Source organism: Schistocerca serialis, chromosome 4 (genome assembly GCF_023864345.2).
Source record: "Schistocerca serialis cubense isolate TAMUIC-IGC-003099 chromosome 4, iqSchSeri2.2, whole genome shotgun sequence".
Lineage (NCBI taxonomy): Eukaryota > Metazoa > Arthropoda > Insecta > Orthoptera > Acrididae > Schistocerca > Schistocerca serialis.
Genome location: NC_064641.1, coordinates 761905766 through 761930094, shown reverse-complemented (window position 1 = coordinate 761930094; position 24329 = coordinate 761905766). Strand labels below are relative to the sequence as shown.

General features: G+C 42.4%; 1 protein-coding gene and 1 pseudogene across 3 annotated transcripts in view; one reads left to right on the top strand and one right to left on the bottom strand.

The window, feature by feature from the left end:
• LOC126473307 (uncharacterized) overlaps positions 1 to 24329 on the bottom strand; it is a 262415-nt gene that overhangs the window by 139486 nt on the left and 98600 nt on the right. The window lies entirely within an intron of this gene.
• LOC126476212 (5S ribosomal RNA) lies at positions 11146 to 11264 on the top strand (annotated as a pseudogene).

Sequence of the window (24329 nt, the reverse complement as noted above, 5' to 3'; positions counted from 1 at the left end):
TTATATTCTTCTTGAAGTCTGAGGGTATTTCGCCTGTTTCATACATCTTGCTCATCAGAATGTAGAGTTTTGTCAGGACTGGCTCTCCCAAGGCCGTCAGTAGTTCCAATGGAATGTTGTCTACTCCGGGGGCCTTGTTTCGACTCAGGTCTTTCAGTGCTCTGTCAAACTCTTCACGCAGTATCATATCTCCCATTTCATCTTCATCTACATCCTCTTCCATTTCCATAATATTGTCCTCAAGTACATCGCCCTTGTATAGACCCTCTATATACTCCTTCCACCTTTCTGCTTTCCCTTCTTTGCTTAGAACTGGGTTTCCATCTGAGCTCTTGATATTCATACAAGTCGTTCTCTTATCTCCAAAGCTCTCTTTAATTTTCCTGTAGGCAGTATCTATCTTACCCCTAGTGAGATAGGCCTCTACATCCTTACATTTGTCCTCTAGCCATCCCTGCTTAGCCATTTTGCACTTCCTGTCGATCTCATTTTTGAGACGTTTGTATTCCTTTTTGCCTGCTTCATTTACTGCGTTTTTGTATTTTCTCCTTTCATCAATTAAATTCAATATTTCTTCTGTTACCCAAGGATTTCTACTAGCCCTCGTCTTTTTACCTACTTGATCCTCTGCTGCCTTCGCTACTTCGTCCCTCAAAGCTACCTATTCTTCTTCTACTGTATTTCTTTCCCCTATTCCTGTCAATTGTTCCCTTATGCTCTCCCTGAAACTCTGTACAACCTCTGGTTCTTTCAGTTTATCCAGGTCCCATCTCCTTAAATTCCCACCTTTTTGCAGTTTCTTCAGTTTTAATCTACAGGTCATAACCAATAGATTGTGGTCAGAGTCCACATCCGCCCCTGGAAATGTCTTACAATTTAAAACCTGGTTCCTAAATCTCCGTCTTACCATTATATAATACCTTTTAGTATCTCCAGGGTTCTTCCATGTATACAACCTTCTTTCATGATTCTTAAACCAAGTGTTAGTTATGATTATGTTGTGCTCTGTGCAAAATTCTACCAGGCGGCTTCCTCTTTCATTTCTTAGCCCCAATCCATATTCACCTACTATGTTTCCTTCTCTCCCTTTTCCTACACTCGAATTCCAGTCACCCATGACTATTAAATTTTCGTCTCCCTTCACAATCTGAATAATTTCTTTTATTTCATCATACATTTCTTCAATTTCTTCGTCATCTGCAGAGCTAGTTGGCATATAAACTTGTACTACTGTAGTAGGTGTGGGCTTCGTATCTATCTTGGCCACAATAATGCGTTCACTATGCTGTTTGTAGTAGCTTACCCGCATTCCTATTTTCCTATTCATTATTAAACCTACTCCTGCATTACCCCTATTTGATTTTGTGTTTATAACCCTGTAGTCACCTGACCAGAAGTCTCGTTCCTCCTGCCACCGAACTTCACTAATTCCCACTATATCTAACTTCAACCTATCCATTTCCCTTTTTAAATTTTCTAACCTACCTGCCCGATTAAGGGATCTGACATTCCACGCTCCGATCCGTAGAACGCCAGGTTTCTTTCTCCTGATAACGACATCCTCTTGAGTAGTCCCCGCCCGGAGATCCGAATGGGGGACTATTTTACCTCCGGAATATTTTACCCACGAGGATGCCATCATCATTTAACCATACAGTAAAGCTGCATGCCCTCGGGAAAAATTACGGCTGTAGTTTCCCCTTGCTTTCAGCCGTTCGCAGTACCAGCACAGCAAGGCCGTTTTGGTTACAGATATAAATGTCAAATTAGGTCAAAATGCTTATTGATATTTTCTCTACAAACTGGAATTTTTTCTCGACCGGAAATGTCGAAGAGCAAAGGAAGATGTGCCGTCGGAACGAAACAAAATATTGATGTAGACCTTCACGCGCGGTATGTCACAGGTAAGCCCGCTTATCTGAAATTAAAATTGAGTTGACGTTAGCGAAGTATGTAAGATTCTTTAGGAACTGTACCTCGCTTAAGTTATTTGGACCATAGGAAATAAGATGGCGGCCATTTGAAAAAATAGGTTGTTTTTCATCGATTTTTCGACTTCGTCGGTCAATTAAAAATATTTATTGTTGATGGATCGGAATAAAAGTGGTACAACTTCTAGACAATTTAGTTAGCTTCGTCGGAAACAAAGAATCATGCCAATAGGTTCAGTAGATTTGAAGTTACCATACTGCGCTATAAAAAAAGTCATTTCGAGAAAAACGCGTTTGAAGTTTTGACTACATATAAATGCAATATTATGCAACTGATGTGCAATCCGATATTTCGGGTCCATAAACTAGTCCTTTCGCTTCCTCATAGAGGGCGTTCTGCTCGATATGGGCCAGAGCCGCTCGTACGGCCGGTGACAAGCGGTTTTCAGCCGATTGAATCCGGTGGTTCTCCGAATGTTCGGTGAACTGCGTTGAATAGAGTCCCAGGGTGACGTCCATTGTGGTCATGGTCTTCAGAATTGCTGAACACCCTTCGTTGAAGCTGTTCGCTGCCAGGAAAGTCGCAGTCTCCACAGTCTTCGCACCAGAATGCAAATTCTTCGGGGCTAACTTACAAACACGCGCCTTTTGTGTGTTTCCTCGCAAGCACCGGTACAATAACTCGTCCTCCGAGAGAAAAAAAAACTCGTGCGTGAAAAAGGCCGATTACAGGCAAATGCATTTTTTTGTTCAACCGCGAATAACAAACACTTCCGTTCCGTATTCGGAAAAACCGTTTCAGGGGTGGAATCTAAACACTTTTATGGATCCAAAAATGCAATTTAAAAAAAAATCGATTTTTTGAACCAGAAGATAAACCTCCCCTTAAGTAAGCTGAGCAAAATGCCGCTTGCTTTACTCTCACATCTTGTATCCTGTAGATAAGGGGGTTGGATAAAAATATAGGACTATCAAAATACGACACTTTACCGCGCCTCATACAATGCAGGAAGCCCGTCGGCATTCAAAACAGCTTCCAGTCGTCTCTGACGGGATAACAAAGGTCCTGTATTGTTTAAAAGGTAATATTGTACCATTATTCCTGCAAAATAGTGGTACATTCTGGTAATGATGAGGGGCATGGATAGCAATCACGATCACCTCTTTCCCAAGCGGACCACAAATGGTAAGTAATATTGAGGTCTGGTGACTATGGTGGCCCGGAAAGATGCGAAAATTTACCCTCGTGCTCACAAAACAAGTCCTGAACAGTACGAGCTGTATGAATGGGGGATCTGCCGTCTTGCATCATAGCACCGCCGTTTGGAACAAACATTGCACCTTGGGATGGACCTGATCATTCTTGGAAGTAATGCGACCTTCCAAAGTAACCATATGACATGGAATATCACTGAATTTCTGTCCAAATCATCATCGAACTCCCATCAAATTTCACTTTTTGGACGTACATTCGGCTAAAAGTTGGGAACAGTGTGCAACAAGAATCATCCGAAATGGTTCAAATGGCTCTAAGCACTATGGGACTTAACGTCTGAGGTCATCAGTCCCCTAGACTTAGAACTACTTAAAGCTAACTGAGGACATCACACACATCCATGCTCGAGGCAGGATTCGAAGCTGCGACCGTAGCACCAGCGCGGTTCCGGACTGAAGCGCCTAGAACCGCTCGGCCACAGCGGCCAGCAAGAATCACCCGACCAAATGACTTCGTTCCATTACTCCATAGTCCAGGTTTTATGGCTTTGGCGCCACATGTTCGTGTAACGCGCTGATGAGTGGTTCTGAAACTCAAGCTCGCTCTGCAGTTACAACTTTCTGGAGCTCTATTCGTGTTGATTTGGCGCTGGCAGGGTTTGGGAGTGCGACGTTGAGTTCTTCAGTGACTTTTGCATCTATCGTGCTCTTTTTTTTTTTTTTTTTTTGTCAAATACTCTTGAATTAGCGTCTGTCACGATCATTCATCGCACAATTTCGTACACCTTAAGGTTTAGCAGATGACGATTTTCCACTTTGTGTTCGGTATAGATCTTCGATACCGTGCCCCTTCAGAAGCCAAACACTTCATCCACCTTGGATAAGTAAGCACCTACCATACGAGTCCCACCTGTCTGTCCGCGTCCGAATTCACTCAGCTCCGACAAACGCACTTAGAACTAAACAGAAAACTGTTTTGAGCAGGACCGACTCTTGTAACGTATTGAGGATGTTGAACAGATGTCGTTCATGGCCAGACGCAACTTTTAGGCTCGGCTAGCATCTGTACTGTTGTTCCATCACACATTTCCCACCGTGTTTCCTTATTTTTGTCCAAACCCTGTACAGCTCAGCAGGTAGATTCAGTCTTCCTAAATTTCGAAAGGGCGTCTGACTGTGTGTCTGGTAAATAAACGTCGTGTGACTAGGGCCTCCCGTCGGGTAGACCGTTCGCCGGATGCAAGTCTTTCGAGTTGACGCCACTTCGGCGACTTGCGCGTCTATGGGGATGAAATGATGTTGATAACACAACATCCAGTCCCTGAGCGGAGAAAATCTCCGACCCAGCCGGGAATCGAACCCGGGCCCTTAGGATTGACGTTCTGTCGCGCTGACCACTCAGCTACCAGGGCGGACTGTGTGTCTGGTAATATAATTCGCTTTTCATTAATCTGAGACCAACTGCGACCAGTAGATCTATTCCAAACCGACTGCTTTAGAGGAGGTCGGCTCTGTTAGTCATACCCTAAATTGTACTTACAAGGGGACCCTCTATACTGTAAATCACGGATTTTGATGCTACAACATATTTTAAGTGCATCAAAATTCGTGATTTACAGTATGGAGGGTCCCCTTGTTAGTAAGAGTTGGTTCCGATGTAACATAACAGACACAGAAAACTGCTTGAAATTCTCCGCCCTATTTCATACTGATGCTTTTACTCACAATTACTTTACCAACTTTCTTTGTGTGGTTAAAGTTTCAGTATTTGGTTTCTCTGTATTTCATTCGAAGTAGAAGGTCTACGCTTCTGACAACTAGTTTCACTTAACAGACACTGTTTAAATTGCGGCTTATTAACTAAGACATCGATAATGATATATCAGTAACTTTCATAATACTTTGCCTAGACGAAATAGAATCGCAGTTCCGTAACCCTTTGACTGAACGCAATGTGTGGAACAGAAATCGATAGATGTGATGAACCTGTACAGCCAAGAAAATGATTAAGAAAAACTGGATGAGTTATTCAAGAGAAAGAGTTTCAAAAATTGAGTATTTCAGTAGCAAGTTAGTCCAACTCTGACCCTTATGCAAGCGTGTATTCGGCTTGACATTGATTGACAGTGCTGTTAGATGTCCTATTGAGTCATATCGTGGCAGTAGGGCGTTACATGGTCAAAATCCCTAGCTGGTTGGAACGCCGTGCTCATAATTCCCCGAACGTTCTCAGTTCGGGAGAGATCCGGCGATCTTGCTAGCCAAGGCAGGGTTTGGCAAGCACTAAGATAAATAGCAGTATCTCTCGCCGTATGCGGGCGGGCATTATCTTGATGAAATATAAACTCAGAACGGATTGCCATGAAAGGCACAAAACGGGGCGTTGAGTATCGTCGATGTATCGATGTGCCGTAAAGGTGCCGCAGGGGACAACCAAGGTGGTTCTGCTATGAAAAGTCGTGGTACTCCAGCCATTCGCACCTTGTTGTCGGGCAGGTCATAGTCTGGTTGGTATCCCACCGTTGCCTGGGGCTTCTCCAGACATGTCTTCGGCCTGGAATTGTGTTCAGTGATGAGTCCTTCTTCTAACCGGGCTCCAGTGACCAGCGAGGACGTGTTTGGATACGACCGCCACACGGGCCGATAACCAGCAGTGGTAGTCTGGGGTCGATTTATTTTCATAGCAGGTCCCCTTTGGTTGTCATCCGCGGCACCATTGCAGCACATCGGTAGTTGGACGATATTCTACACCCCGTTGTTTTGGCCTTCATGGCTCATATTTCAGCAAGATAATACTCCGCCGCACTCGGCGAGAGTTTCAACCGCTTGCCTCCGTGTTTGCCAAACTCTGCCTTGGCCAGCGAGATCGCTGGATCATTTCTCCATTGTAGAAGGTTTGGAGCATTACGGCCAGGGACTACGAAAGAGCTCGGTATTCCGACGAGATAACGCGCCAATTGGCACGATACCCCTCAGAAGGACATCCAAGAACTCTATCGATGAATGCCAAGCCGAATAGTTGCTTGCGTAAGGGCCAATAAATCATCTATTTTTTCTGAAATTGTGCGGATTTCTGTCCCATTTGGACAGTTCCTTCGTATTGTGTTGTTTTCCTTGTCTTATAGTGCTGCGCATTATGATAACATTATGTAATACACTGAGGTGACGAAATCGTGAGAAACCTTCTAACATCGTATTGGTCCTCCTATTCCCTGGTGTAGTGCATTAGCTCAACTTAGCATCGACTCAACAAGTCGTTGGAAGTTCATATGATTCAAATGGCTCTAAGCACTATGGGACTTAACATCTGAGGTCATCAGTCCCCTAGACTGTCCGCTCCGACAACTGAGTGGTCAGCATGACGGATTGCCGCCCTATGGGCCCGGGTTCGATTACCGACTGGGTCGGGAATTTTCTCCTCTCAGAGACTGGGTGTTGTGCTGTCTTCATCATCATTTCATATCCATCCGGCGCACAGGTCGCCCAGTGTGGCTTGGAATGTAATACAACCTGCACCAAGGCAGCCAGACCTGGCCCTCAAGGGGCCTCCCGGTTTATGACGCCAAACGCTCATTTCCATTTAGTCCCCTAGACTTAGAACTACTTAAACCTAGCTAACCTAAGGACATCACACACATCCATACCCGAGGCAGGATTCGAACCTGCGACCATAGCAGCAGCGCGGTTCCGGACTGAAGCGCCTAGAACCGCTCGGCCGCAGCGGCCGGCATCTTTGGAAATCCCCTGCGGAAATATTGAGCCATGCTGTCTCCATAGTCGTCCATAATTGCGTTAATGTCGCCGGTGCAGGATTTTATGCACGAAGTGACCTCTCAATTATGTCCCACAAACGTTCGATGGGATGGATGTCGGGCTACTCGTATGGCCAAACCATTCACTCGAATTATCGAGAACGGTCTTCAAAGCAATGGCAAACAGTGAAATGACATTGTTGTTTGTGAATGTGAAGTCCATGAATGGCTGCAATAGTCTCCAAGCAGCCTGATCATAACCATTTCCAATCAATGGTCGGTTCAATCGGATCAGTGGACGCAGTCCATTCCAAGTAAACAGACCCCACACCATCAAGGAATCACCGCCAGATTGACCAGTGCTTTGTGGACAACTTGGGTCCGTGGCTTATTGGGATCTGCGCCATCTCGAATCCTACCAACATCTCTTACCAACTGAAATCGGGACTCATCTCACCAGCTCGCGGTTTTCTAGTCATCTAGGGTCCAACTGATTTGGTAACGAGCCCAACAGAGGCGCTGGAGGCGATGTCGTGCTGTTATGAAAGGCACTCGCATCGGTCGTCTGCTGCCATAGCCCCGCATGTCGCACATTCTGCGCTTGTTTCACGCAGTGCTGCTTGTCTGTTAGTACTGGCAACTCTACGCAAAAGCCGCTCTCGGCCGTTAACTGAAAGCTGTGGGCCACTGGGTTGTCCGTGGTGAGAGGTAATGCCTGAAATTTGGTATTCTCGGCACACCCTTGACACTGTGGACCTGGAAATATCGAATTCCCTAACGATTTCCTAATTGGAATGTCCCACACATCTAGCTCCAACCACCATTCCGCGTTCAAAATTTGGTAATTTCCGTCGTACGGCGATAATCACGTCGGAAACTTTTTCACATGATTCTCCTGAGAGCAAATGACAGCTGCACCAATTCAGTGGTCTTTCATACCTTGTGTGCGCTATACTACCGCCATTTGCATATACGCATGTCACTGTCCCATGACTTTTGCCATCTCAGTGTATTTTATTTTGGAACTTCCTGTTTCATTTTAGTTTTTGTATATTTTTATCCCTTTCGACCTATTTCACCCCGATTCACTCAAGACGATGTAACCACAAATAGTACGGATCACAACGGGCAGTTCGTGAGCCATTCTCAGTGTCTTTTGTATGCTCTGAAACAAAACAAAAAAAAAATGGACATCAGCGTAACTTACATTTACGCGATACTTAATTTGAGTCATAAGACACGTCGTAATTTTGACGTAGGGCTTGTCTGACGTCATGTGAATAACGTCACTAGCCCCTAGAAAAAAGGCGACAGTCTAACCTGAAGAAGGTTCTTTTTTAACAACGGCACATGCGTCTGCAATTGTTGCGGTGAAAGTCTTGGAAGATACTTTACCAGACGACCGATGTGGATGAGATTCCAAGATGGCGCTACACTATTTTTCCTTAGATTGAATGATGATGATAATGATGATGTTTGGTTTGTGGAGCACTCAATTGCGCGGTCATCAGCGCCCGTAAACATTCCCAATCTGAACACAATCCAGTCTCACCACTTTTTCATGAATGATGAGGCCAACACGAACACCACCCGGGCAGCGAAAATCCCCAACCCGGGCGGGAATCGATATTCCAGTGACTAGATTTCTTGTTGTTTATGAACAGAACTGATTTATTCGAAGTGTCTGTTTGTCATTTATAACGCTAAAAGTTTACCTCAGATACAGATCTGAAGTTGTCGATCTGCAACCATGCCCAACAAACGATTACAAGACAAGATAACTAAATCCGCGGGAGGTCGTAGATTTTGGGTTTGTTGGGTGAAGCTCTGGAAATATCCCCGAATTAAAATAAACAACAAGTAGACGTCAATCTAAGTGTCGAATGATAACCGGCATACGGAGCCTCCTTACAGAAATGTGATTCGCTCGAAGGGTTTTTGTCTAATACAGGGTGTTTATAAATGAATATAGGAGTTTTAACGCTTTATAATATTTATTACATTAAACTTACAGTTATCAATGATATGTCAAATGAAAGAGCAACTCAAACAGTTTTACCAAGAAGCTTATAAATGTATATAAATGCATAGCGAAGTACGCGATTAGTTGAACTTCACTGTACCCAAGCGCTGGGTAGGCTGCAAGGGGCCCAATGACAGAGCTTGCTTTGCATGGCCTCCACGTTCACACGACCTAACGTCATGCGATTTTTTCCTTAGGGGCTTCATCAAGGATCGTGTGTACGTGCCTCTGCTACCAGCAGACCTCCCTGAATTAAGAAAACGGATTGAAGCAGCTGTTGCTACAATCATTGAAGACACACTTATCAACGTTTGGGAAGAACTCGGCTATAGACTTGATGTGTGCCGTGTCACAAATGGTGCTCACATTGAAGATTTATAAGGTTCTTGGTAAAACTGTTTGAGTTGATCTTTCATTTGACATATCATTTATAACTGTAAGTTTAATATAATAAATATTATAAAGCTTAAAACCCCGATATTCATTTATAAACACCCTGTACATTAAACGTGCTATACTGGGTAGCGATCGCTCAACAGAAACAAAAGTCAAGATCATACTACCACAAAGATAAATAACACAAAGTTCTTAATTGGAATAAAAAACGGGGTCATCAGATAGGGCTATCAACACGGCTATATTATTTGCTGGAGATGCTTCTGTCTACAGAATAGTATTATTGTTGTACTATCGTAAGCAAATACATATAAACTTGGAAAAAAATTCCGCTAGGTATAGCGATGGATCTATGTAGCATAATGTCTATAACAAAAGGAGGAATCGGACATTACCCGATTACAAGACTATTGGTAAACTCCCGGAGCTTCTGGGACTGGGGGGTCAACATTAAAAACCAGGTGAGATGGGACAAATATGGTTGGCTTTCATGACTGGCGTATACTTCAGTTAAAATGTCCGGCCTGAGAGGCTCCGGACGGTATGTGTGAGTTGAACTATTCCCTGACGTTTCGTCTTCGATTGCTGCAGTCATGTTCGGAGGAAAAACGGCTGCTGAGTTAAAGGCTCGAGGGGCTCCTGAATAGATGCTACTGCATAGAGGGCATCACCAAGTAATTTAATGAATGCTTATGAACGGCAGGAGACGTACGATATCCACTAGCGGCACCTGGAGTATGTAAAATTGCACATAATTATGGGCATCACGAAAAGAAGTCTTAACACCAATTTAGTCGAGCACAAAATGAGCTGTCGCCTGGGACATAATTGACAAATCGGCCGTAACAGAACCTGTTTTCTGAGCTGGAAACCACAAAGTAAAATACAGTGAGATGGGCGTTTTAGCAAAGACAATGCATTATCATGCGCGCATTTGTAGATAGGCCTTAACGATTTACAAACACCTTAATAATCTTAACAAAAAAGAGATGTGCACTTAGATAAAACATGGATGTCGACTTCGTGGCAACAAAATAACGATTGATTACTTTTAATCGAGAACGGTGGCTCCATCCAGAGATAATCACGCAATCGGCATCACGTGACTAATTGTGGTGCCCTCTAAGCAGTTCTGTCAATTGACGGGCGCAGAGGAGTAGTTTTACGTATCATCCACGGCCTCTCATAATTAGGGAAGGCGAATGGTGGACAGATTTTTAGAAGGGTATGGGAAAGTGCAGTGCAATGGAAATAGGTAAACGGCTCTAGTGCGACCACAACTAAAGTACTGCTTCAGAGATTTTCAAGTAGGCATGGCTGTAAACATTGAACGAATCCACAGACTGCTACGATTGTAACAGTTCAGTATGGCCAACGTTCATTACATGTACGGGACAGTACCGTTGTTCCTTGGGCTCGGGTGATAAAAATAAATTCTGAGCTCTGTTCAGTCGTATGTTTCACTCACGAATTGCGCGTGTGACGAATGATTGTCGCTAAACCTCTGTGTTAGCTCTAAATTCTCGAATTTTTCATCGTAGCTACTCGCGAGATGTATGTGGTGGGCAGTATTATGTTGTCTTACTCTTTCCGGAACGTACTATCTAGAAATTTCAGTAGTAAACTTCTCCGTGATGTACAGTGCCTCTCTTGTAGCGCCTGCCACTGGAATTTGTTTAACATCTCTTTAACGTTCATAATGTCGTGTGATGAATTTCAGTATCTACAGTCAAATTCCAGGTTTCTGACCCAACAGTTTACCAGTGCTCTAAGGGTTTTTCTATGTACCATGTATACGCTGATAAGTCATAACATTTCTTCACAACACACCAACGGCCTTGTCCCAGTTGTAGCACCGGTTCCCGTCAGATCACCGAAGTTAAACGCTGTCGGGCTTGGCTAGCACTTGGATGGGTCATCCTCTGGGTCTGCCGAGCGCTGTTGGCAAGCGGGGTGCACTCAGCCCTTGTGAGGCAAACTGAGGAGCTACTTGATTGAGAAGTAGCGGCTCCAGTCTCGGAAACTGTCATACGGCCAGGAGAGTGGTGTGATGGTCACGTGCCCGTCCGTATCCGTATCCAGTGACGCCTAAGTTCTGAGGATGACACGGCGGCCGGTCGGTGCAGCTGGGCCTTCAAGATCTGTTCGAATGGCGCGAAAACTGGCAGTTGACCCTAAATAACGAAAAGTGTGAGTTCATCCACATGAGTGCTAAAAGGAATTCGTTAAACTTCGGTTATACGATAAATCAGTCGAATCTAAAAGCCGTAAATTCAACTAAATACCTAGGTATTACAATTACGAACAACTTAAATTGGAAAGAGCACACAGAAAATATTGTGGGGAAGGCTAACCAAAGGCTGCGTTTTATTGGCAGGACACTTGGAAAATGTAACAGACCTACTAAGGAGACTGCTTCAGATAGGACTGACGGAGTACATGGAAAAAGTTCAAAGAAAGGCAGCACGTTTTGTACTATCGCGGAATATGGGAGAGAGTGTCACAGAAATGATACAGGATTTGGGCTGGAAACCATTAAAAGAAAGGCGTTTTACATTGCGACGGAATCTTCTCACGAAATTCCAATCACCAACTTCCTCCTCCGAATGCGAAAATATTTTGTTGACACCGACCTACATAGGGAAGAACGATCACCACGGTAAAATAGGGGAAATCAGAGCTCGTGTGGAAAGATGTAGGTGTTAGTTCTTTCCGTCCGCTAGACGAGATCGGAATAATAGAGAATTGTGAAGGTGGGTCGATGAACCGTCTGCCAGACGCTTGAATGTGATTTGCAGAGTATCCATGTATTGTAGATGTAGATCAGCGGTGTTTGTTTTCGTTCTTCACAGTACAGAAAAGCTTCTGTCCACAGACCAGCACGGATTTAGAATGGATCGCTCGTGCCAAATTCAGCTTGTCCTTTTCTCACCTGATATCCTCCGAATCATGGATGTAGGACTACAGGCGGATACCACACTTCTAGATGTACGGAAAGCAATTGACACGGTGCTCCACTGCAGACTGTTAGCTATGGTAGGAGCATACGAAATAGGCTGCCATGTTATGTGACTCGAAGACTTTTTAAGTAATAGAATCCAGAACGTTGTCCTCGATAACAAGGGTTCCTTAGAGACAAGGGTACTGTCAGGAGAGCCCCATGAAAGTACGATAGCACCCCGTTTATTCTCTACTACCTCCATGCCGCGGTGTTAACGCGATTAAACAGTTATTTATAAAAATAATGACAGGTTTGAACTTATTCCAATCTTCTATTACTCGATCTCCTCCTTCCGCCCTCTCTCTGTCCATCTCGTCCACCCCCACTCTCTGTACATCTTCTCCCTCCTCGCTCCGTCCATCCCCTACTCTTTCCCTACTCTGTCAATCTCCTCCTTTCTCCCCTCTCTCCTCTCCGACTCCTCCTCTTCCTTTTCTCTCTTCATTTACTCCTCCCCTTCTCTGCCCATCTCGTCCTCCCTCATTCTCTCAACACGATATAGCTCCCGCCCTAATGCGAGGCTGGTGGTTCTTCTCCCCACAACACTTCTTTCTAGATGGTAACTAATATGTGTACCAAATTTGGTTTAATGCGTTTCAGGGATTCAGGACGAGCTTATTGTCCGTGGCTTTGCCTGTGTATGCACATCTCAAATACATTTTACATGTATTAATACATTCCACACGTATTTATAGACAGATTTCACTGAATCTCTATCGAATTTCGCCCTCCTGTTTCATTTTCGCACAGCTCAATGTTTGTGATGCCGTATCTCCTGAACTGCGTGTCGCACAGTATGATTTTGCAGGCACAGCTAGTTGTATATGTACCTACCTACTGTCTGTGAAATGCGTTGTGAATAAAGTTACTAGCAAAGAAGTAATAAATTAAAACTGTGATTCTTGAGAACGTGTTTCGCTGGAGTGCAGCGGTTTATTTATTCTTAAAAACGAATATGAACAGTCACAGCCGAAACAACCTTCCTTTTTGAATGAATTTTATCCATAGTGGGTGCTGTTGAACTTAGTGACTGTTCCTTTATAGGCTGTAGAAAAATTTCCGCTACCAGTCACAATGAAAGGTTATTTATTTGTCACACGACCGGTTTCGGGCTTGCGCCCATCTTCAGGTGTGTATACATTCATGTAAATGTTTATATGCTGGAGATCACATCGTAATAGTGAAATATGCAGCTAAACTTTATAAAACTGAAATATGGACGTGAAAATGATGATAACAGTATAACTAAGTGGAAAAACTGTCACCACAGCGTAACTATAATAATGATGCTTCATCTTCATTGATCTCCAGCATATAAACGTGTACATGAAAGTATAAACACCTGAAGATGGGCGCAAGCCCGAAACCGGTCGTGTGACGAATAAATAACCTTTCATTGTGACTGGTAGCGGAAATTTTTCTACAACCTTTCTTTTGTTTAACGTAACCTGTTTCGGTCTGTTTTAGACCATCATGATGGTAGATGGTGGCTCTGAACAGAGCAGACACTACACCTCCACGAACGCTAACTAGAGGTGTAGCCTGCCAGTCCAGGCTACACATCTAGTAAGCGTTCGTGGAGGTGTAGCGTCTGCTCTGTTCACAGCCACCATCTATCATTATGGTGCAAGATCTGAAGATGGTATAAAACAGACCGAAACTGGTAACCTCATATAAAAAAAGAGTATTGCGGTTGTGACTGTTCATATTTATTTTTAAATAAAATTAACGTCATGCATTATGCGGAAGTTTTTAACGCATCTCAGTATTTGATGTCATATCTCCTGAACTATGTCCCACATCGACGCATGTGGGTACAATCTGTGAAATGTGTTGCGAATAGTAGTAAAGAAGCAAGAAATGATACATGCGGCAGTGTACTGCATGGACAGCGAAAATGTGGTAAGCGATAAACTTTTTTCCTTTCATCATTTTGTGAAGGTTCGAGAAACAGTTTTATACAAGTTTGATATTATATCTAAAGTTGTTGTAAGTCATAAAGTGCACTTATTCTCAAGTACTGGATGGAGTAAGTATGGATATTCGCACTTCGTGGGCGACACTTCTTTTTCACTGTATACTGTATAAGGTAGCCTGTGTGTTAACTCAGAGTATAACCAATCTCCATACCGAATTTCATCCAAATTCGTTCAGCCATTTCCGATGAAGAAGTAACACACACACACACACACACACACACACACACAACCTTTCGCTTTTGTAAAGTATATAAAAAACTAAACTCCATCGAAACAGCCATGAAGGCCCAACGGTACCGACCGGCCGGCGTGTCATCCTCAGACCACAGGCGTCACTGGATGCAGATATGGCGGGGCATGTGGTCAGCACACTGCTCTCCCAACCATATGTCAGCTTGCGAGACCGTTGGAGCCATTTTCAATCAAGTATCAGCTCTTCAGTTTGCCTCAAAAGGGGTGAGTGTACCCCACTTGCCAACAGCACTCGGCAGACCGGATGGTCACCCATCCAAGTGCCAGCCCAGCCAGACAGCGCGTAACTTCAGTGATCTGGCAGGAAACGGTGTCAACTTTGCGGAAAGGCCGTTGGCTATAATGTATATAAGACATACATAAATGACCTGATGGGCAGAGTGTGCAGCAACGTGCGGCTGTTTGCTGCTGACAGTGTGGCGGTTGGAAGAGTGTCGATGTTGAGCGACCACAGGAGGATACAAGATGGCTTACAAAAAAAATTTCTAGTTGGTACCGTGCTGGCGTAATCTGTCACCAGCAAAGCGGTTGGGAGAGATGTAGCAAGAAGATCAATAGTAGGCGCAGGATCAAGCGCCCCTATCAGGAGAGAGGCCAAAGACAGACTCGCAAGCAATGTGCCGCCAGCGCCCTTTTGACTTCAAGTATTTATATAGCCGCCACTGGCTTTTCCATAAAGAAGGCAGGGAAACCTAAGACGTAAAAAAATTTCTCCGAAAGTGACAACCTATAATGAATAGAGACACTTTTAACGAGTGATAACGTCACACAGTTTTAGCGAGCAAGGGAACGCTACCAAAATCAGCAGTCTCGAGAACTGTGAGGGCCTGTCTACCACTTGGCGGCTGACATTTGGATGAGCAATGTGCATGTGTGCCAAAAAAGCTGGCGACACCTCAGTAAAGACTTACAAGCGTCTCAAAAGTCTCAGGGATCCTTGCGGTAAATTTTTACTCTGATTTGGCTTGCCATTTTCCCCCAAACACAACGTAGTCTTCAACAATACTGCTAGAGGCTTACAAGAAAGTCTGCTGGAGGCTTGACAAGTAGCTCAAGTCTTGACCTGCATTGTCAGGTCTGTAAGCGCACAAGGAAAGCTGTATTTGGATGGGACGCGACACTGCTGCAGCAGATATAGAGGGTATTAGTGAAATCGGCTATCTCAACGGTGCTTTGGAGAAACATTAGGAGATATACGAGGGTTGTCCAGAATGTAAGCTCCGATTGGTTGCGAAATGGAAACCACAGAGAAATTAAAAAAAAAAGTGTTATTTGCAACTTGTAGCTGCATTCTCCACCTGCTTCTCTACATAGTCGTCCCTCCGACTCAGGCGTCTGTCGTAGCGTTGTAGCATTGTCCAACTTTCCAATAGCCTCCTCATAGAAGGCAGCTGCCTGAGCTTTCTCTATGCAGGTCTGCAGCTCATTGTCTGTTCCAAAATGTTGTCTTCATTGCCAGCGGTTCATGTGAGCAGAGATGAAAATCAGAGGGAGCCAATCCGGGCTGTATGGTACGTGATCAAACAGTTCCCATCGAAAATCTGCAGAAGTGTCTTCATTGCCCTTGCTGTGTGCGGCCGAGAACTGTCATAAGGAAGGAAATGCATGACAGTTATGTTATGTGGGGTTGCATAAAATTACGCGAAATCTCTCAGTAGGCACCCGTACCTGACAGGGGGCACTATTTTCTAGGTATCTATACGTGGTCACTGTGTGCTCATAACTGAAAAGAGCGACGTGACGCAATCGAAAATCATACTACAGACACTGCCCCAAGCATCTCTGCAAAGCTTCGTCGCATTTTCACTGTGGTTGTCTGTTCGCGATCGATGGGAACTTACCTTCTGGATACCTCTCGTAACATGGAGCAGCGATAAGAAACTAACTAGCTAGCCGTACAGTGGAGCCTTATCTATACTGCTGTAGATAATTCTTCGCGGTCACCTCCTGCTCGTAAACTTCACACACATTTGCTCTGCTTACTGGTTTACTGCAGTGTTTTCCTCGTCACCACATACCCTCCTACTATCACACCGAAATTCTTTGTAACAACAATGAAGGAAAAGAAAACATAAAAGTATTTTCAGGTGCTCGTATATACCGTGCACTTTCTGGCTACTTCGTGTCAGGCGGTATTATGTTTATCGTGACAGTTACTGTTCACCTTGGAAATGGGATCTACAAGTCTACTTCTGAACGTTTGAGTTAGAAGTGAGTAATCACGTTCTCAACATCTTCACGTCCACTTTCGAATAATACATGATAAAAGGCTAAAGTACTTAAAGCAATGAAACAATAATTACATGTTTATTGAATGTTTCATTTTATTTACCGGATTCTGTTCTGAATCACGTCGGAGAGTACTGACGGTAAGGCATCTCCAGACTGCAGTATCTGGATAATTCCCTTCACTATTGTTCACAACATTTTAGTCTTTGAACACACTGGCTTCACTCATTATCATGCGGATCTTCCAGTACTCGTTGTATGACTTGCGCCACAGCCTCTATATAATTCCTAAAACCTGCCAAGATATTTTTATAAAGGAAGAAACAACGCTTGATAAGTGTTCGTATTTACCATGTTACAGTAAACTATTTGTCTGAACAGAACTATTATGATTTTTGAGTTAACTGAACTGCTGAAATCGAAATATCAAGGATTATCTTTGTGTATTGTAAACTGATCTGAGCGAAAATGCAGTGTACTTTACTCTTTACTTTAAAATATGAAATCTGAATAAGAAAAGCATTTATGTTAAGCTTATTTTATTAAGTAGTCTGCTTACGAAGTGGCTCTCTTGTATGGCATTGAAGGTTGTTGACAAAAATCCCGTAACTCGGCGAAAATAATCTCTGCTGCTGACACCTCGCTGATCAGTAGGGTACAGCTCATAAACATATTAGAATACTTGTGACAGGCCGTTTAGAATTTGTCCATGCAATAACAAGAATCGAGACTGATTTTTGGTAAGCATTTTCGGTTCTAGATAAAACGTAAAAAAAAAGAGGAAGACGCTTTCGCGGTGGACGAAGTTTTCTCAGAAGAGATCGTAGGCGCTCGGATTGCTACCAGATTACATCCGTCCTAAGGTTTATTCTGATGAACAACGGGTAGGGATTTTTATATGCAGTATCAATTGGAATGGATACCAAATGTAACTTTTCACAAGTAATGAATGCTATATTCTCATACGCTCTTACTGTACAATAACAAATCTTGCTTGTTATCTATTATACTGCTACCTTAGCAGACCTTTAAATTTCCTGAAATAAAAAAATTATCAAGATGGCTGGCTACAACATTGCAGCAAATTAGCCCCAAACTGTAACTAAATAACATGTATACTTGATCGAAGTTCTCACACTAGTCCCTTTACATAGCTGCTTAATCGCTCACGAGCAAAATCCAGAGGGAAGCGCTGCGCGCGTAGCTTCTCTCGCCGTCAAAGTCTTCGCGAAACTGTCTCGTTTTTGTTACCCCCAGCGATAACAGCGCCCCAAGCGGGCAGCAGGCGACACTTCTGAATATGATATGGGATGAGTACGAATATTAAAGTTTATATTAATCTGTAACATAGTTTTACAATAGGTTGTGTACGTAGTGCCATAAAAATCGACAATTACTAAAAAATCACACCACATTTGTGATTATTTACTAGCCTAAAGACCCTGGAAGAGACGTAACGGTGCATTACAAGAAAATTTATTTACATTTTTCTTCTAACATATAGACGTTTACTGAATAAAGTCGTTTTCCTTTAATGACAAAAAATTGCTAGTAAAGACCAGACGACCTGACCTTTTACAGAAAGACGTCGTATATTTATTCAACAAAGCTGAGTTTTATTCGCTACACTTTCATCCGAAGCAGCCAATGTGGAACCTATATGAAATATAATACCTACATTTCTCAAGGTATCAACCAAACTACCACAACTGCAGCTTACGGGAAAACAAAAGAGCCATCGTAATAAAACGTCGAAAGCAATAAAACTGTTTTACAATGCAGGAGAAATCAAATCTGAGCCACAAACAGCAAGAATCTTCAACTCATGTGATTCTGAAGCAAAAGTAATTACATTTAGAAAAATATTCGTGTATTAGAAAGTCGCGTGTAGCTTAAGACAGGGCGAATCATTGGACTCCACAAAACATTTTAAAGCGTCAAGGGTAGTGCCTATGACAATAACAACAGAAACAACAGAAATATATTCTCTTCATGGGTAAAATGTATTTATATTCTCTTGCTTTCACCGGAATAAGCTGCAAACACAGACATATTCGAAAGTATTTTTTATGGTTGAGATGTAATTTATGTCACTGAATCAGTGTGATTCGGCTGTTTTTCCATTATTTCACCATAATTTTTGTCTCTCGGTGACTTACTAAAGCTTGGGATGCAAAAATATTGCCACTATTTCGTTAATTAGCGCTATTGTCGCTCCATCTGTCAAACAGTAACAACTTCCGCACGCATGAGGGTGACGAGACTGTGTGTATTAGACTGTGCTCGCCGTCAGAAAGCGGCGACTGTCCATTATGAAGAAACCCGCTTAATGTTTAAGCGGCCTGCGCTTCACTGTGCGCTGACACGCATTGGCAGTCCCCACGATGAAGGCATGTTCGAAGTTCTGTTTGCGGCGACGTCCATATGGGTTAAACTGGGAGTGCAGTTACCCCACCCCTGTGAACGCTATCTGCAGCACAGTAGATGATCTATTGCCGATCACCACCTGAGCTGTGGTCGCCCCAATTGCTTGCATCAGCCGACAGTGTTACAGATTATCGATATTATTAAACGCACTAACAACGCGACGGTAGAAGATGGCTACAAGCATTCGACATCTTATCTGCCATGTATCGCAGTCGCATGAGTTCATTTTACCGCAGCTCTATGAGATCTATACGCAAAATTATAGACATGTGTCACTAGAGAACTGAAGTGCAGCATCGATGTCTTTCTGTAGGAAAATATTGACCCTTGGGGCCAGCTGCTAGTTCGTTGTTGTCTGCCAATCAGTCAGCTGCCACAGCATCACAAGCAATAACGTACTACTTCTTTGGATAAACACTTTTTGATACTCGTGGTGCTAGCGGTTTTCAGACGTGTTTGATACCTGATGATGACACTATATAGTCTTGAAGTCTATTCTATTCGAAATGAACTCCGAAACAAATTGTGTTATACATCAGCAGCGAAAAACTGGCTATGTCGCCGGAATACACAAAGAATACTGTCACCTTCAGTCAACCACCCTGCGATTGGCATCTTCTTCGCGTGACAACACTGACTTGGACTGCCAAATAACAACAGGAAAAGAATGTAATGTACATAGAAGACCACATTCACAATCCGGAAGTTTCGACGCTCCGAAGAGAGGTGATCCAAGTGGTCGAAACGTCTGTTAATGTTGTGTGCGTCACGTCTAGTTTCGCAGAATGAAGTGAGCTGATGCTCAAAAGGATTGTACTCAGGAAGAAAACGCCATTATAATACCAAAAAGTAAACAATGCTAGCTGCTTGTTATAACTTTGAGAAATACGTCAACCAGTCATTTTTTACGTATTTTTATTGGACTAAATAAAAATATGTAAAAAGTGATTGATTGCTGTGTCTCTTAAAGTAATGTGATCGACAGCCACGGGGCTCAACAACAAGTGAAATGGATAAAGTAATGTTACTTCCTCCTTTGGAAAGTCGTATGGCACTGACTTTAAAGACGTAGAGGTGCAGGGTGCTAAGTCTCGTGGAGATCAATACCAAGTCTTCACTGAAACTGGGCTATGATACCTCTACATTTTTGAATAAAAAGAATTATTATTGAGATGATACCTTTCTCAGGCTATGTTTACAAAAAACGTTTCGTGAGCTCTTAGGAATTTGACATATATTTTGCATTTAATAGGCTTGGAAGTACAGGACTCATATTGAAATACGAATTTTTATAGCACATGATCAGGTCGCAATTACAGGTGAGTGTACTGATTGCAACTATGTGACTCTTTCTTGATGCGTGTCGTCCACAGATGGAACAGGAACGGAGAAATCTGATACAAAATATGATCTCCACCACACGTCATGCGATTAGAAAAGTACTGGTACATATGGAGATTTAGATGTAGGAGGCCACCAAATACTAAAACTGTGATATAATTAAAGGAGCCTATTGTTTTTCCATTGGTTGGATTAAGATATCATTTTTCTTTCTTGTATTAATATTTTAATCTCTGCATGCCAATTTCAACGAGCATATTTAATAATCTCTCATATTATAATCCTTGTCTGCCTATCAGTTCACTTGCAAACGTCGCGTTTAGTGCCACGAAACCCGTAGTAATCTAATGATAAAGTAATAAATATAGCTGAAGCGGTTTATTAATACCCAAGATGACTTCCTCGTACAATTCTGTTTCGTCTTTTTAATTTGACCGCTCCGTTTTTAACATTCTCCTGAAGAACCATATTTCAGATGCTGACACGACCTCCTCCTCTAATACCGCACGATCCACGGTTCATTTCCGTATTTGGCTGTGCTTCAGACGTACTGTTTAAGGAATTTCTTTCTCTATTCCAGGCCAATATCTGACCCCGAAGTCTGTTTCTGTGGGACGCTTTTTCTATTTGTGACATCTCACTCTTGTTCCCATTGCAGGGGATTTCTTTCTCTTTGGAAACCATGTTGTTGTGCCAAATTTTATGTTAAACATGTTTCGGTGTCCCTCTCTTTTGCTGTTCATCCTTTTTTTTTACTGTAACCGTCCAATTGTGCTTATTGCATATCTTTTTAGCATTATGTGGTTTTTGTACGTACTCTAACTTACACAACAATGAAACCGATTGCATCATGTCTGTGTGTGCCTCTACATTATCATGATTGTTCTTATGACTTCGACCGTATTATTCGACCACACGTTCTCTAAGTTCACAAGTGTTTTGAAATTATTTAATTATTCTTTCTTTTAGTACTGGGCTGAATGTCGTAACGCCTTCCCTGATGCCTTTTTCAACTCATTTCGATACTTCTTTAAATATTTTTTACAACTTATAAGATGAAATTCTTGTACCTACTACGCATTTCGTTTGACTCCGGGGGTATGTCCCGTTGACATGTATCAGCTCAAAGCATTGAGTACTCTGTTTAACTTTGGCCTCTTTCATGAATCACGTGTTTCTTCCAAAAATCCTCACTCGCCTCTTCTCTTAATTACGGGAACTGTTCTTCGCCTTTTTAGGGACCTTATATGCATTCTTAACATTTGTCTGCTCTCTATAAGTTTTTTATTTATTTTATTGATTCCACGCAAATTTTACCAGATAGAATTACGTCACATAATGACACTCGCAAGACATTTGTCTCATTCCTTCTACAATATAAGTAGTGTATAAAGGGCATTATGACCGCAGCATTACTGTAAAATTAACAAATTATTAATACAAGATCTAATTCCCATAACAATGACTTCCCCTCTGCAGCTAGTGAGCTAATAGATGCACTTTTTACTTTCGCGACTACATCTCTCTACAGTCTTAATTTTTTACTTACCAGTGAGTTTTCTTCTTTGTAATATTTAATTTTTCTTTTGTTTAACTGACCGTGTCAGTCTTCTGCTGCACTTCGAGATCGATTTTCTTTTCTTAATTCTGTGTTAATCAACCAAAGACTGCACAACGATCATACATTGATATGAAACAAACACAAATCGAGCATCCTCTGTGAAAAACTAAATTAAGTTTGAGCTTAGCATCTGAGAACAAATAGTAAACAAATTTACAAGCTGAAACATCGAGTCAAGTCAAAATAAATATTATACTGGATGACGATTTCATCAGTTCATTCAAAAATGTTTCTTAACATGGAAGAACCATATAGAATTTCACAGCACAAATATGGTACACTTAGAGAATGCTCTGAAGAAATTAGAAAATAGGAAACTACTTGGGAATGATAACACCCACACCAAACGTGCCAAATATGCATTCCTAAAATAGAAAAATAGATCTGTACAATTATTTAATGTTACCTGGAGCTATGGTTGAAATTATTGCGGTATATATTAGGGGCTCCCAAAACGTTGACAGAACTGCACAGGCATGTCAATACCGATTGTCCACCCTAGAACCATAGACCTTGCTGTTATGTGGTAGTTTGCGTGTCTCAACGTATCGTAGGTGTAATTTTATAGGAGGGATATCTTTGAAGACGCCAAACAAACATGTGGGTCTTCAAGAGGGGCAGCATTCATACACGTAATAGTAACACTTATAAACAAATTGCTAGTTCAAAATTTGTAGACAGTGGTACATCTTGCTGGACATACTCTACATTGGTATTGTTTGTTGAACTCCACAGTCACAATCACTTATAGATGAATGTTAAATTGGAATCTGAAGAATACATTAAATAAATGCTGAAACAAGAGAATTAGAAAGAAAGATGACAATCGAAGCACTTTTAGTCGAGTATTTGGTAATCACTGCGGCGACTTCGGAACTTGCCGACATCAGCTCATCAGTGATACCTTTTGCAGGACGTAATCTACAATGGTATAAGTGTTCCACAGTTTGTGGATCTCAACAGTTACAAAGAGTTGATGTTGTGGAATAGCCGTATTTCCGAAAATTTTCTTTTGGACTTCCCTGTTTTAAGCCTCTTCAGACTTTTCCATACGGACCGTTCTTCAGCGAAATCAGGAGCTAGATTTTTCCTATGGTCTCATTCAACGGTGTTCAGACCTCATATTTCAGATAAATAATCGAGAATACGTCTGTTGGCTATTATTATCTGTTGTCCTCATGAACTTCCTGGACGTCAGTCTTGAAGCAAGAAGGTGGTGAAAATATAACGGGTGTTGACCGGGGTTAGACACCTTACACATTTCTCTGTATACGGCCACCTCGCGCTTAATATCTGGCGGGGCAATTCCAGCTAACGGCAGAGTTTATCCACGTTTTAGGTCCCAAAAATTCAGAAGAGTGATATCCACTTGTTTAGCAGTCGCGGGAATAAGCTAAACAGGGATAACATATTCACCTGCTGTCTAACGCAAAGATAAAGCAATAGTTTTAACTGTTTTTGTTGATGCACCCCATGGAGGTTTCCCTATTTTTGCGCAATATGTTGTCTCATGTAAATACTCTCTGCTTTACAGTCGGACAATGCTGCTCGAAACTCAATGTGCAGTAAGGAGTGAGACCAATATATTTGGGCTGGAAACTGTGCTCCAGCTTCACTCCTCTCCAAGGCGCTCCTAGTTATCTCAGGGCCTGTCGGTTCTTCAGATTGAGTGCGCACACTTGTGGTTTGCTGGGATTTGGTTTTAACTGGATTTTACAGTAGTACTTATCTATCTCCTTCAACGCAGTGTCAAGATTTAGTTGTATCTTCTCAAAGATCTCACTCTTGCAAAATAGTGTGAGATACTTAATCAGAATAGATGAAACTTGGTAAGGCAGGAGTTGATCGTTGGTTTAAATTTTAAATAGCAAAGGAGCCAAAACACTGCCCTGTTGTAGCCTGTTCTTTGGAGCTTACATTGGCTGGACTGAAATTCAAATTCTACCAAAAACCAATTATAAAGATCTTGAACCACTAGCGTAAGATGCTAATCTTTGCTAATTCCATACATTTAGTGCAAGAGGACTTCTTGATTGAGTGTGTCATAAGGTGCTATTACATCACCAAATGATACTCCTGTGACCTTTATTGTCTCAAAGCTGTCTTCAGTATGCTGAGCTAGATTTAATCCATGTGCTGTATAGTCCCTATCCGATGTAAAT